Source organism: Schistocerca americana, chromosome 4 (assembly GCF_021461395.2).
Source record: "Schistocerca americana isolate TAMUIC-IGC-003095 chromosome 4, iqSchAmer2.1, whole genome shotgun sequence".
NCBI lineage: Eukaryota > Metazoa > Arthropoda > Insecta > Orthoptera > Acrididae > Schistocerca > Schistocerca americana.
In genome coordinates, this window is record NC_060122.1 from 815,668,953 (window position 1) to 815,684,630 (window position 15,678).

Below are 15,678 nucleotides of genomic sequence, written 5' to 3' on the forward strand. Positions count from 1 at the left end.
TTTTAATACAGAGATTCAGTTGTTTTTCTAAGTGTTACCAACCAATGTGTAACGAAAACAGTGAACTGAAAGTGAAGTGTGCCGGCCGGTGTGGCCGTGCGGTTCTAGGCGCTTCAGTCTGAAACCTCGTGACCGCTACGGTCGCAGGTTCGAATCGTGCCTCAAGAATGGATGTGCGTGATGTCCTTAGGTTAGTTAGGTTTAAGTAGTTCTAAGTTCTAGGCGACTGATGACCTCAGAAGTTAAGTCACATTAGTGCTCAGAGCCATTTTGAAAGTGAAGTGTAAGATGTCCACCTAGTTGCCAGATGAGAAAAAGCAGTTTGCTTAGATGCAGTGAATTAGAAGTTACCTGTAAGTACCTTTCCATATCGTAAAAAACGTAAAGGAACTGATTTTAAATCTGTAACCTAGATGTAAAACCATAACCTATGCGTAAAAAGGACAGATCATGTAATATTTCAGGACACCCACTGAAGATGCCTTGTAAAAAAAGGCGAAACCCGCCTGGGTGCATAAATAAAAATTTTAAAAAATTCGATGTGCAGCATGCAAAAGGCATTTTCTTTGAAACAACTGCAATTTATATACAGCTGCTGCGAAAAAATGGCTCTGAGCACTATGGGACTTAACATCTGTGGTCATCAGTCCCCTAGAACTTAGAACTACTTAAACCTAACTAACCTAAGGACATCACACACATCCATGCCCGAGGCAGGATTCGAACCTGCGACCGTAGCAGTCGCGCGGTTCCGGACTGCGCGCCTAGAACCGCTAGACCACCGCGGCCAGCTGCTGCGAAAATGGCCAGTACAAGAAACGTGTTTCACAAATTTCTTTGGCGTGCGACAGAGGGCCGAAAAAGTACCGTACCTGGCGAAAACAAAGGGAAGAATCCATTGTCATTTCACCTTACTGTCGTCCATAAATCGCTGGAAACATACTGGTTCCATTACATCGTTGACTTTCTGGGACAAAAACCGGTTATGATATTTTTTGAATAAAGGTAGTCTCAGTTGCAAAACTGTTTTTGTTAATGTCAGTTACGCGTTTCGCCTTTGTGGGGCATCATCAGATTATGTAAAAATGTAGCAGAAGAAACTTCATTCGTCAGTTACTATAACAGGGCATAAAATAAGAATAAATAATCATCTGGATAAGGTATCCGTCCGTCAGAAGACGGAAGTGAAAAGTTTGTGTACTGAGACGGGATCAGCATGATGTGATCCGGTTTTTACTCTCTTTCGGTTCCGATAAGACTTGACGAACGGATACCTTATCCAGACGACTTTTTATTCTCATTTTATGCGCTGTTGTGACGAATGACGTTTCTTCTGCTACGTGCTACATCTTACACAAGGGCGAAACACGTAATTGTTATCAGTATTTTTGCCGGCCGCTGTGGCTGAGCGGTTCTAGGAGCTTCAGTCCGGAACCGCGCTGCTGCTGCGGTCGCAGGTTCGAATCCTGCCTCGGGCATGGATGTGTGTGATGTCCTTAGGTTAGTTAGGTTAGTTAGGTTTAAGTAGTTCTAAGTCTAGGGGACTGATGACCTCAGATGTGAAGTCCCATATGGCTTAGAACAATTTGCACCATTTATTGTTATCAGCTTTTTAACTGAGACACCCTTTATTTAAAAAAATCGCCGAAAACAGTCAGAACTGTTAAATATCTAGGAATATGCGTGTGTAGCGACTGCAACCGGAACAACCACACAAAACAGATTGCAGGAATGGCAGGGAATCGCTCGAACACTCCTAACAAAATTTAATTCAACCACGGCGGAGCTGGCTCATAAAATCACCGTTACGCTGATTCTTAAGTGTTGTTCGCCAATCTTGAACCGTTGCTAGATGGGATTATTACAGGAGGTAAGGATAAGACTGTAGAAGAACTGCTTATTTCATCCCGATTTCGTTTAGTGGGCGCAAGAGTGTCACCAAGATGTCTAGCGAAGTCTGTTACCGGACGCTGCTTGAGCGGCATCGTGCATCACAGAGAGACCACTCCCTAAATTCCGAGAGCCCTAGTTCCGAAATGAGACAAGTCATATATTACTCCCTCCCAAATGTGTATCTGATCAAGCGACCAAGATGTTAAAATAAGAGAAATTCCACCTTATAAATACTTGATTTACAGTCGTTCTTTCAATTGATTATTAGCTACTGAAGCAGAGAGGGCGCAGCAGAGCATGGCGGTAACACACCATGTGCCCCCTGACTACAAATGTAGATTTACATATCACAGACGCACTGACAACTCCGATGAAAATGAGGTAAGAGCGAGCAGTGTAATGCTGTTTTTGGGTAGCTGTTATAGCAGACGAGCACACAGAAGGGAGAGTACGAAGCCACCACCAGCACGTAACCAATTCTCTCCACTAACATCAGGAAACAGGAGGCCGCCAAGTTTAACGTCCCTGTCCAACGAACGGATCACAATCCTTCCTAAGAAGTCAGGTAATCAGAAATTTTCCGGCAACATCCTCTTTTCTCTGCTACCCAGTTACTGGCGACTAAAAATTCCTTCATAAGTGGGATGTGAACAGCCACCTCTGGGTCGAGTGCTCTGGTATTGAGGAACGTCCCTAACCTCGGCTATGAAAGTGTGGGACTAGAAGCTGCTTGACAAAAAATAAATAAATAAATAAATAAATAAAATAAAAAAAAACGACAAACAGATTTTTTGCGAAGAATCTACAATTACTCTCCATATTCCTGCAGACTGCTCCCATACTGTTATGTATGCGAACAAAGCGTCATTATCATATACTCCAGTGGTAATTACTAATCAGATGCTCTGTCCCATCCCCTCTCTCTCTCTCTCTCTCTCTCTCTCTCTCTCTCTCTCTCTCTGACACGCACGCACGCCCACCCACCCACCCACACACACACACACACACACACACAGAGAGTAATATATACAGGGCGGTCCAGTCATCGCATAAATACTACATTCAGGAACGTTATAATCCTGAGATATGCCAAACATGTCAACGTAACATATCTCGTCTCCTCTCTCTATTGCAGTAAACTTCTCTTATCTTCTTTTTCGAACAATCAGACGCGGAATTAGCACAAGTCTGCTCACAGTAGAGAACTTGATCGGTCATAATTTATTGCCTCCACTGCCTGCCGTGCACACTTCTGCGCCTTGTCAAAGTGGCGAGCCTGCGCTTTACTCGGAAATGTGACGTCACTTCGCGGCGGCAGTAAACAAGTGCCGGGCAGCTGCGATAAGTGATGTCATCTGCGACTCGTACACGGCGATCGGATTTCTTACGTAAAAATACGAACAACAGGCTACATCAACAGCAGTTTGAGGACGGCTGCTATCTAGCTTGCGTCTGTATTTGAATGGACTATCATTGTTTCTAGCGAAACTAACTACTCGTTACCTCAATGACATACGACAAACGATCCTCCTAAGGGTGTACTTGGCGCAGAATGTTGCACCAGCATATTTCATCGTGCTCTGCCGGGCACTTCCTGATGTACAGTACCCCTATCAGCGAATGGAAGAAGTGGACAAATCTCTTGGCCTGCATGCTCCTGGGTATTCATCTGCAGTATCTTTTCAAGTTAAATATCTACGCAATATATGGTAAAAAGTAAGTATTTCTTTTCATGCAAGTTTTGGAAGCATGTGAGACAGACAGTACGAATTATCCTAGTGAATTCGAGCGTGTCCCAAACTGACTGTCGCGACAGGGAATACATGCAGGAGTAAGTACTGGACACTTGGGTGAGTCGCCTTTAACTATTCGTAAAACGAAGTAATAAATGACAAGTCCAACTAAAATTTGCTTCAACTGACATACTAATTCGTAATGTAAACTCGAAGGATTTTCAAACCAACGTTAGTGTACTGTCAGCGTTTCTTATCATTTGTAAGTGACCATCTAGTTCATTGCTTATTGCCTACTGTTTTCGACACATCCAGTACGTGCAACTTATTACTTTCATTTCTGCTGCGTTTCATTCATTACTAGGCGAAGTGACAATGACCCCAATTAACACAAACGAGGTAGTGTGTGACTGGTAAAAGAGGAAGAAGTTTTGGAATGAAAATGAAATTTATTTATCTGTAGTGAATTGTTAACGTAACAAACGTGTAGCTCTGATTCTTTAAGAATTGTTCCTTAAAAACAATGGTTATTAAGATCAACAAGATTTGCACCCAGTCACCAGAATTTACTGTGCATTGGGAATTGCCAGCACTTTCGCGTTGTAAACAACCACTGGCGGTGAATTCTACGACACATGCAGCAAAATTGGAGACGAGTTCAACTGGACAAACAGAGCAAGAAGTGCAGCTTGTTATCGCACTGGAATCGCGTTCAGGAGAACTAGTACGAAGGTTTGCAGCAGACTGGTTTTCAGTTCAACACATCATGAATGCAATCACTTGCTCGAATCTTTCAACTAGCATAGCATACAACTTTCGTGTTACATCCTTTTGGTTATTTGTTGTTCCATGTTTTCTGCACCATATCAACGTTTGGGCATAATTAAATGAATATCACTTTCTTTATAGATGTTAAGCCCCTAAATGCAAAATAAAAAATTAAAAGAAATGATTCACCTCCTAAATTCAGATCAAGATGTTTCATAATAGTGATACCGGACTGACAGTTACTTAGTCGAAGTTCTTGTGAAGCATAAATGAAACATGGACCAACTGTCATGCTTTTTGTCTAATTATTCTTTGCACTAAACATTTTTGATGAGTTCAAACTGTGTTCGGTGTTGTTCATATGATAGTATTCCGTTCCAAGAATAAAAGGGTTTCATCTCACTGTGCCGGCCGAAGTGGCCGTGCGGTTAAAGGCGCTGCAGTCTGGAACCGCAAGACCGCTACGGTCGCAGGTTCGAATCCTGCCTCGGGCATGGATGTTTGTGATGTCCTTAGGTTAGTTAGGTTTAACTAGTTCTAAGTTCTAGGGGACTAATGACCTCAGTAGTTGAGTCCCATAGTGCTCAGAGCCATTTCATCTCACTGTCAATAACAAGAGTCAGTGGTCAGGGGCAACTCCCTGCTACTCCCTTCGACCAGGAGCCTTACTTTCACAGAGTGGAGTTTCCTAGGAACGAAAAAAGGTAATCTGATTAACTGAAGATTGTAATGAGTTGATGGGGATGTGCTCGGTTGGTTGATCTGAAAGAACTGTCCGCTGAAGGCAGGTGTCGTAATTTGAACGCATGTGCAGAATAGTTTTAACATCTCGCGATTTTGAAGTCTTAAATAAGGATTAAATGATTAATTTAAGCGTAATTTAACTTACATTACATTTATAGTTATTCGAAAACAATTACCATGATCCTAGATTCCTCTGTAGAAAGAGGTATTAACTGTTCATCTAATTTGTGAAAGCATATACAACATAGCATCGATTATCCTAATGCCGGCCGGTGTGGCCGAACGGTTCTAGGCGCTTGTCTGGAACCGCGCGACCGCTACGGTCGCAGGTTCGAATCCTGCCTTGGACATGGATGTGTGTGATGTCCTTAGGTTAGTTAGGTTTAAGTAGTTCTAAGTTCTAGGGGACTGATGACCTCAGATGTTAAGTCCCATAGTGTTCAGAGCTATTTGATTAACCTAAACAACTGGTGATGGGAGCTGTTCGGATAACTGATTTTCGAACAACCGACCATTTACGAAAGCATGCGTACCAGTGTTTATAGGAATTTGAAACACAAACACTGAATTAAAAACAATACTATACACAGAAATGTTCTATCATACGTCTCATGAATAACCCAGAGAACTGATTACACAGCCTAGTTTGAAACTTTCAAAGTAACCATTAAAGTACGGCTAGAGTTTACAAAATTTTTTCTTTCTTCAGGGCTGAGACCTTTTTTTTTTTTAGCTAAGTGCAGTCGTAAATTTTATAACGGCATGACTGTTCTTTTTAATGTCCGATCTTGTTGCTTCTCCTGCTCCATATTCGCGAGCTAAATTTGATCCATTTTCACGTTTTTACGACAGGTCTAGAGATTTTACGTTTTCCGGAAAGAAAAAAAATGCATTATTCACGCGTAGTCGCTATTGAGAACAGCGTGATCTGATATAAGCAAGGGTTCAGACATCAACAATGACGGCCAACCTCGGAACTCTGCTGTCCATACAGCGCAAGCGCAAATTTTAATTTGCTAACAGGAATGCTTTCCATTGACCGATGTCTCAGGTGCTCGGTATTCGGATAATCGCTGCACTACTGTACGTAACTCCGTCATGGAATGGAATTTAGTCAAGTCACCGTGTGTCCATACGTGCGCCAGACACTGTTTTAAATACTGTTGAAAGAAATAAACAGGAGACGACTGACCTCTGTGGGGCCCGCCTGTGTAGCGGACACTACATTGGGCGGCATTGTGCCGCAACGGAGTTGATGCTGCTGTTACGGGTCACAACAATCTCTGTGGCGAGGATGTACTATTGTTGATACCGAAACGTGAAAATAGAGCTTTAGCTGACGACGCACAGCTAGGCGAAACACAGCCTGCGACACTGTTCGCGTAAAACACGGTAGCCGCGCGCGTTGAACGCACCTGACTAAACTGGTCTCTGCCACGTGAGGACCTTTATAACAAAAGGAGCTCTCCTCTTCTCCCTCCCCTCCTCTCCCGCCATTATTACCCCCCCCCCCTCCAACTCGCTCCTTCACACGGTGATAAGAAACTTTACCACGAAAAGCAACGCAGCCGCTACGAGGGAATATGTGTCGCTGCCGTCATGCGACCCACTCTCTGAGAAAGATTTAAAGACGTTTCGCGATCATACGATTAGATACTTTTGTTTTCATCTCGAGTCGTAATTGTCATATCTTTACCTCATTGACTCGTTCGAGAAAGGAGGAGACGGGCTGGAAAAAGCTCTTGATCGGTAGGGAGTTTCTTTTTTGATATCTTATCCTGCGACGTAGTTGCATAAGCGGCGTGGAGTAGGTCTATAATATCTTGTCTTCCCATCTCTTCCGAGGCTGTTTATATTTTGTCACTAATACGTAACAGCCCAGTCAGCGATGAGTCAAAACTGAAAATACTGTTAATTCGTCGAAATCTTCGATTTCAACAGTTAAGTTAAGCGTTGAGAGAAATTGAGCAACCCAGACATCGAGCTAGCTCGAAAGTTTTGTCGGTATCTTGTGATTAGTGTCGCAAAAAACCGTCTCTCTCTCTCTCTCTCTCTCTCTCTCTCTTATCATGTGGATTCTGTAGTCAAACTACTTGGTATTCTACTAACTTCGAACTTCGTAACCTGGTTTCAATTCCCTGCTATAGTAACGATATTGATAAACGTTTACTTACTGCTCTTTAATAACGTAAGATGGAGAAGAAAAAAAAAAGCAATTAAAAACAAAATCGATCAAGAGGGTGAGGAGAAGAACAGGTAATCTATTTTCACTCCCACTGTACACCGCTCTGTTCAAGTCTGTCTCAGCGAAGTGGTTCAAATGGCTCTGAGCACTATGGGACTTAACTTCTGAGGTCATCAGTCCCCTACAACTTAGAACTACTTAAACCTAACTAACCTAAGGCCATCACACACATCAATGCCCGAGGCAGGATTCGAACCTGCGACCGTAGCGGTCACGCGATTCCAGACTGTAGCGCCTAGAACCACTCGGCCACCTTGGCCGGCTCAGCGAAGTGGCTGATGGATTTAGCGGAACTGATGCAAACAGACTACCAAGCGTAATTACCAGACGGATTTAATTTTAGTGCGTCAACATCTCACTAAACGAGACGGTTTTAAATTTAATCACATACAACTTGAAACTTCCTGGCAGATTAAAACTGTGTGCCAGGAAGTTTCATATCGGCGCACACTCCGCTGCAGAGTGAAAATCTCATTCTGGAAACATCCCCCAGGTTGTGGCTAAGCCATGTCTCCGCAATATCCTTTCTTTCAGGAGTGCTGATTTTGCAAGGTTCGCAGGAGAGCTTCTTTAAGTTTGGAAGGTAGGAGACGAGGTACTGGCAGAAGTAAAGCTGTGAGGAGGGGGCGTGAGTCGTGCTTGGGTAGCTCGGTTGGTAGAGCACTTGCCCGCGAAAGACAAAGGTCCCGAGTTCGAGCCTCGGTCCAGCACACAGTTTTAATCTGCCAGGAAGTTTCATATCAGCGCACACTCCGCTGCAGAGTGAAAATCTCATTCTGGCCACATACAACTTTTCAGCAATCTTTAGCTAACCGTATCACTTCTACGTCCATAGACGTAGCAGACACAGTATACTCTTGCTAGCTAAAGTTGGAAGCAACTTGGAAACAATGCCGGTCCATGTAATACGATTTCTATCGATTCAGCTATTTTCAGTCAGCGTCCTCACAGAAAGTCGTCTTAGAGCATAGTAGACACCGCTCAACTACCACAATGCCGCTGGACTTGTCCCCAAAGACAGAGAAGGGGAACACGATAAAGGTAGATACATACTAGGCCAACCAGTACTAAGCAAACAGAATAAGGAATGCCTATTACGCGTACGACAGACCCCATGAGAGATTTTTCATGTAGGCTGTAGAACTTAGGCAAAGTTCCTCAGGGCTGAAGAGAGATTTTTTTCAGCCACTTTCTGAAACACGTATTTACACGTATTCTTACCCAGAATATTCGTGCCCGATTGGAAGAACGGCTACATTAGAGGGTCATTGCAGTGATCCTGAAGAAGTGCCCTTGAGTGGCCTTGTTCTGGCAGTTGTGGTCTTCAGTTCTAAGACTGGTTTGATGCAGTTCTCCACGCCAGTCTATCCTGTCCAGGACTCCTCATCTCTGCGTAACTACCGGAGCACACACCCATTTGAACAGCAGTCAAACCTTGTTCTGCGTCTCCGATTTTTATCCCTCCCCCCACCCTCCCCTCATTCTCCACTCTCTCCCTCATACCTGTATAAACATACTAATAATTCCTGGATGCCTCAGCATGTCTTATCAACCAATCTCTTATTTTAGTTAAGTTGTTACATAAATTTCTTTTGTCCTTGGTTCAGTTCAATGCCTTTCCATTAGTTATCCGACCCACCCCTCTAATCGTCATCATTCTTCAGGAGCACCAAATGTAATCCGCTGAATTACAGGACTATATCACTAACGTCGATTTGTAGTAGGGTTTTGGAACATATACTGTATTCGAACATTATGAAGTACCTCGAAGAAAACGATTTATTGACTCATAGTCAGCTCGGTTTCAGAAAATATCGTTCTTGTGAAACACAACTAGCTCTTGATTCCATATTTTTAGATTTCCAGAAGGCTTTCGACACCGTTCCTCACAAGCGTCTTCTAACCAAACTGCGTGCCTACGGAATATCGCCTCAGTTGTGCGACTGGATTCGTGATTTCCTGTCAGAAAGGTCACAGTTCGTAGTAACAGACGGAAAGTCATCGAGTAAAACAGAAGTAATATCCGGCGTTCCCCAAGGAAGTGGTATAAGCCCTCTATTGTTCCTGATCTTTATTAACGACATAGGAGACAATCTGAGTAGCCGTCTTAGATTGTTTGCAGATGATGCTGTCATTTACCGTCTTGTAAAGTCATCAGATGATCAAAACGACTTGCAAAATGATTTAGATAAGATATCTGTATGGTGCGAAAAGTGGCAATTGTCCCTGAATAAGGAAAAGTGTGAAGTTATTCACATGAGTACTAAAAGAAATCAGCTAAATTTCGATTACGCGATAAGTCACACAAATCTGAAGGCTGTAAATTCAACTAAATACTTAGGGATTACAATTACAAAAAACCTAAATTGGAACGATCACATAGATAACATTGTGGGTAGAGCAAACCAAAGACTGCAATTCATTGGCAGAATGTCCGCCCCGGTAGCTGAGTGGTCAGCGTGACAGACTGTCAATCCTAAGGGCCCGGGTTCGATTCCCGGCTGGGTCGGAAATTTTCTCCGCTCAGGGACTGGGTGTTGTGTTGTCCTAATCATCATCATTTCATCCCCATCGACGCGCAGGTCGCCGAAGTGGCGTCAAATCGAAAGACCTGCACCAGGCGAACGGTCTACCCGACGGGAGGCCCTAGCCACACGACATTTCCATTTTTTTCCATTGGCAGAATACTTAGAAGGTGTAACAGATCTTGTAAAGAGACTGCTTGCACCACGCTTGTCCGCCCTATTCTGGAGTACCGCTGTGCGGTGTGGGATCCGCATCAGGTGGGACTGACGGATGACATCGAAAAAGTACAAAGAAGGGCAGCTCGTTTTGAATTATCGCGAAATAGGGGAGATAGTATCACAGACATGATATGTGAATTGGAGTGGCAATCATTAAAACAAAGGCGTTTTTCGTTGCGACGGGATATTATCATGAAATTTCAGTCACTAGTTTTCTCCTCCGATCGCGAAAACATTCTGTTGCCAACCACCTGCCTAGGGAGAAATTATCATCACGATAAAATGAGAGAAATCAGGGCTCGCACAGAAAAATTTAAGTGCTCGGTTTTCCCGCGTGCCGTTCGAGAGTGGAACGGTAGAGAGACAGCATGATGGTGGGTCATTGAACCCTCTGACAGGCACTTTATTGTGAATAGCAGAGTAATCACGTAGATGTAATGTAATACGCTATGATAATCTTGTATGAACTGAGTGCCCTTACACGAAGTGATATTGAACTATGAGAAAAATGGAGAAGAGCCATTTTAACATTATGAGGAATGATTTATTTCTGATAATCATATGGTCAGAAACGAGCAACCAGCAACATCAAGAACAACAAAAACAACAACATCGTCATCAGTTTCTTCATCTTTATATATGTCTAGCACTGCCCGTTATCACGGGGTTAGCATTCTCTATTTCATGTTTCACCTTTTATTTATTTTAACATTGGACCGGATGCTCTTGCTATCATCACTTGTTTCCACTATAGAAGCCATTCTGTTCAAATCATGCAGCACCCCCTTACAGTAAATTGTGGTGGGCGACTTGTTGCTGGAAGAGATCTTCTACTGTAAGTTTGGCCTGGAGGCATCTATACGCACACCATAAAATGGATTTGTTGCACTCATTCACATGCACAAGCCTGCATTCGAATGACGTCATACGCAGCACGAATGCATTTCTCCAGTCCCTGAACGTCGCGGGCGGTCTCCACGTATACGAAACTTTTCATGTGATTCTGTTCGTAGAAGTTCCAGTGGTCGATGTCCGGCAACTGGACGGTTCATGCCACGGGACCGTTTCGTACGATTCTTCGACAAGGAGAGACGGTGTCGAGACGCAGTGATGCGCTCGCATCATTATCTAGCGGCATCATGTTTCTTCATGTCATCAAAAGCGCTTCTTCCAGTGAACGCAGTGTGAGACCGTGACACGCCTCCATTTGAGGTGTCGTGGGAGAACAACCACTACGCGTGGCGTTCGCCAACAACAACCGCTCATACTCTGAGATTCAGCTGGTATTCGTGGTAAGCTAGCGACCCCGCATCAGAATTGTTCGGAGCCCTTAGATGGGTGATGTGGAGAGTGACATGCACTGGGAGGTACTAAACAGAGTGGGCACAGTACAACGTGCTGCGCCAATGCATGCATTAGTATTTTAACCAACTATAAGGTACCATGCATTTAGATGAGTAGAAATTAATAGGCTCAAAAAAGTAATAGGGTATGAGAAATTGAAAATGTAAATTGACATTCTTCGGATGCACCTTATCGCTCCGAGGAGAAGTGGGCATTCTGAACAAAATAGATAGGATGTCAAATTAAACACCTTTCAGCCGTCTAGTTTCCAACCGTATTTTATTTGGCAACCAGTTACAGCTTTTCACTACGCCATCTTCGAGCCCCTGACCGACGTGTAGCAAGATTGGTTCAATGGTTCAAATGGCTCTGAGCACTATGCGACTTAACTTCTGAGGTCATCAGTCGCCTAGAACTTAGAACTAATTAAACCTAACTAACCTAAGGACATCACACACATCCATGTCCGAGGCAGGATTCGAACCTGCGACCGTAGCGGTCGCTCGGTTCCAGACTGTAGCGCCCAGAACCGCACGGCCACTCCGGCCGGCGTAGCAAGATTCCACCTCGGTTGTGATGGTGTAGCAAAACGCTGAAACTGGTTGCCAAGTGAAATAAGGTTGGAAACTAGACGACTGAAAGTTGTTTAATTTGATATCCTGTATCGAACGGCCGGCCGGTGTGGCCGTGCGGTTCTAAGCGCGTCAGTTTGGAACCGCGTGACCGCTACGGTCGCAGGTTCGAATCCTGCCTCGGGCATGGATGTGTGTGATGTCCTTAGGTTAGTTAGGTTTAAGTAGTTCTAAGTCCTAGGGAACTGATGACGTTAGAAGTTAAGTCCCATAGTGCTCAGAGCCATTTGAACCATTTGAAAAACTTAAGGTTCCCGTAAGAAAAAACATTAAAAACATCTTATAAGTGGAAAACAGTCTTGGTTGCAATTTTAGTTTTTTTATTTATCAACTACGCGTTTCACCTTATTTAGGCATCTTCAGGCTGATCTTAATTTGGTATTTCTTAGTACAATCCTTTAGACCGTGTAGCTAAAGGGCAACGTCGAGTACATCAGGCCAACATCGTCTTCGTTAACCTCAGTAAATACTTTCTAGATGATTTTATTATTTGCTCCTTTGAACGTGTACGCGTTTTCCAGGTCTTGGAGTCACTCACGTCCATCTAGAAAGTATTTACTGAGGTTGACGAAGGCGATGTTGGACTGATGTACTCGACGATGCCCATTAGCAACACTGTCTAAAGGATCGTCCTAAGAAATACCACCTTAAGATCACCCTGAAGATGCCTAAAAAAGGTGAAATGCGTAGTTGGTAAATAAAAAAACTAAAACTGCAACCAAGACTGTTTTGCTGATTCATGCCACAGATGGATTGGAAGAATTTTAAAAACATCTACTTCGTAAGGAGGAATAGGTTCTATTGAAATACAAAGAAAGGTGATTACGAGCAGCAAAAGATATTATAGAGAGAAACGGTAGAGTACGCATAAATTAGAAATACAACTAGAACCACAAAGGACTATAGAATCTAATGGATGAATCACAGCAGATGGAGTGGATCACACTACTGCTACTCCCAAAGCAATGCGTAGGCCTATAAGATAAGGTTCTTTGGGTCAATGGGGAAATCAAGGACCAATATCGTTGTTAGAAAGGGAAGAGGGAAATGTTGTTGTTGTTGTGGTCTTCTGTCCTGAGACAGGTTTGATGTAGCTCTCCATGATACTCTATCCTATGCAAGCTTCTTCATCTCCCATTACCTACTGCAACCTCCATCCTTCTGAATCTGCCTAGTGTATTCATCTCTTGGTCTCCCTCTACGATTTTTACCCTCCACGTTGCCCTCCAATACTAAATTGGTGATCGCTTCATGTCTCAGAACATGTCCTACCAACTGATCCCTTCTTCTAGTCAAGTTGTGCCACAAACTTGTCTTCTCCCCAATCCTATTCAATACCTCCTCATTAGTTACGTGATCTACCCACCTTATCTTCAGCATTCTTCTGTAGCACCACATTTCGAAAGCTTCTATTCTCTTCTTGTCTAAACTATTTATCGTCCATGTTTCACTTCCTTACATGGCTACGCTCCATACAAATACTTTCAGAAACGACTTCCTGACACTTAAATCTATACTCGATGTAAACAAATTTCTCTTCTTCAGAAACGCTTTCCTTGCCATTGCCAGTCTACATTTTATATCCTCTCTACTACGACCATCATCAGTTATTTTGCTCCCCAAATAGAAAAACTCATCTACTACTTTAAGTGTCTCATTTCCTAATCTAATTCCCTCAGCATCACCCGATTTAATTCGACTACATTCCATTATCCTCGTTTTGCTTTTGTTGATGTTCATCTTATAGCCTCCTTTCGAGACACTATCCATTCCGTTCAGCTGCTCTTCCAAGTCCTTTGCTCTCCCTGACAGAATTACAATGTCATCGGCGAACCTCAAAGTTTTTATTTCTTCTCCATGGATTTTAATACCTACTCCGAATTTTTCTTTTGCTTCCTTTGCTGCTTGTTCAATATAGAGATTGAATAGCATCGGGGAGAGGCTACAACCCTGTCTCACTCCCTTCCCAACCACTGCTTCCCTTTCATGCCCCTCGACTCTTGTAACTGCCATCTGGTTTCTGTACAAATTGTAAATAGCCTTTCGCTCCCTGTATTTTACCCCTGCCACCTTCAGAATTTGAAAGAGAGTATTCCAGTCAACATTGTCAAAAGCTTTCTCTAAGTCTACAAATGCTAGAAACGTAGGTTTGCCTTTCCTTAATCTAGCTTCTAAGATAAGTCGTAGGTTCAGTATTGCCTCACGTGTTCCAATATTTCTACGGAATCCAAACTGATCTTCCCCGAGGTCGACTTCTACTAGTTTTTCCATTCGTCTGTAAAGAATTCGCGTTAGTATTTTGCAGCTGTGACTTATTAAACTGACAGTTCGGTAATTTTCGCATCTGTGAACACCTGCTTTCTTTGGGATTGGAATTATTATATTCTTCTTGAAGTCTGAGGGTATTTCGCCTGTCTCATATATCTTGCTCAGCAGATGGTAGAGTTTTGTCAGGACTGGCTCTCCCATGGCTGTCAGTAGTTCTAATGGAACGTTATCTACTCCCGGGGCCTTGTTTCGACTCATGAAGATGACGCACGTTAAAAATAAGATTCGAAACACCAAGAACACAGACCGTTCGCAGGGAGTCCGGCCATTTGCATGGAGATACTGGAGGCACGTCAGCTAGTTCTGACGGCGTATCTCTCCAGCGAGATCGCTACCCGCGCCCAAGGCTGCACATTCCGACCACGCCCAGGAGGTGTGAACAGAAATGCGCAACCGCTGCTTCTGATTCCGAAGAGTTGCGCCGCAAGCTGTGTGCCTTATCCTTCCGTATAAAGTGTATGATGTGAAATACAGGTATTCGTCCCAAGGTTTTCTGTACATCTCTCTCGGTCTAGCGAATTGTCGTCACGAATATCGCAGTGGTACAGCAATTAATTAACTGGCACGGAATCCGTTGGAGTAGTCTAATGACATCTGTTTGTCCAGAACACACGAAAAGTGCAAATATAACTGAATTCCTTCATATTTCTGCAAACTACACTACTGGCCATTAAAATTGCAACACCAAGAAGAAATGCAGATGATAAACTGGTATTCATTGGACAAATATATTATACTAGAACTGACATGTGATTACATTTTCACGCAATTTGGGTGATTATACTAGAACTGACATGTGATTACATTTTCACGCAATTTGGGTGAATAGATCCTGAGAAATCAGTACCCAGAACAACCACCTCTGGCCGTAATAACAGCCTTGATATACCTGGGCATTGAGTCAGAGCTTGGATGGCGTGTACAGGTACAGCTGCCCATGCAGCTTCAACACGATACCACAGTTCATCACGAGTAGTGACTGGCGTATTGTGACGAGCCAGTTGCTCGGCCACCATTGACCAGACGTTTTAAATTGGTGAGAGATCTGGAGAATGTGTTGGCGAGGGCAGCAGTCGAATATTTTCTGTATCCAGAAAGACCCGTACAGGACCTGCAACATGCGGTCGTGCATTATCCTCCTGAAACGTAGGGTTTCGCAGGGAGCGAATGAAGGGTAGAGCCACGGGTCGTAACACATCTGAAATGTAACGTACACTGTTCAAAGTGCCGTCAGTGCGAACAAGAGG

The 15,678-nt window shown here is 43.5% G+C and overlaps 1 protein-coding gene across 1 annotated transcript in view; it reads right to left on the reverse strand.

Annotated features, from left to right (window-relative positions):
- The window catches only part of LOC124613821, a 187,241-nt gene that overhangs the window by 89,653 nt on the left and 81,910 nt on the right, over nt 1–15,678 (reverse strand). The window lies entirely within an intron of this gene.